Below are 720 nucleotides of genomic sequence, written 5' to 3' on the forward strand. Positions count from 1 at the left end.
AATAAACTAAACCACCTATGTATTTATACACAAATATATTGGTGACTAATTTTAGTGACTAATTTTAATATACGAATAGCATTTTTGTATATATATATATAGGCAGATATTTTCTTTGTTCCACATGTACTAAGTTTCTTTTTGTTGAAGAAACATGAGTGTACGATCACTTGCAAGCAAGCAAGTTGCAGCCATATATGCATGCATCCAACTCGTTTACTTGCTTTAATTTGTGCTCGTGCGGATAAACCTTTGCAGCCATTTGAACCAATCAAACTTCACATGACTTGAAGTGTAGTACGACGTTGCTTTTACAAAGGGAATTCACATTTTCTTTCCTTTCAATGCTAGTGGATTCCTTTCAGCCAAAAAGAAGAAGAAGCTATAATCCACTTTGTGCCACTCAATGGATCAAGGAACATTGTAATCCATCGATTGCTGCAAGCAGAGTGCCGCGGATTTTGAATAAGTATAAAGAACTCTGTGTTCTTGTCGTTGCTTATACATGTTTGACTCTTAATCGATTTGACAATGCAAACAACAAACAAACAATAATTTGGATAGCAACTTGCAAATTTTAAACTAGCTAGAATCCTTTTACCTTACGGCATTGCTTAAACGGGGAATAAACATTGGAAAATACCAAGATACTAATATTTTTAGCGAAAACAAAAATATTAACCTAAATATGCATGATAAATATAAGGAAAAAATATTACT

This window comes from Arachis ipaensis, chromosome B06 (genome assembly GCF_000816755.2).
Source record: "Arachis ipaensis cultivar K30076 chromosome B06, Araip1.1, whole genome shotgun sequence".
In the NCBI taxonomy this organism is placed as follows: Eukaryota; Viridiplantae; Streptophyta; class Magnoliopsida; order Fabales; family Fabaceae; genus Arachis; species Arachis ipaensis.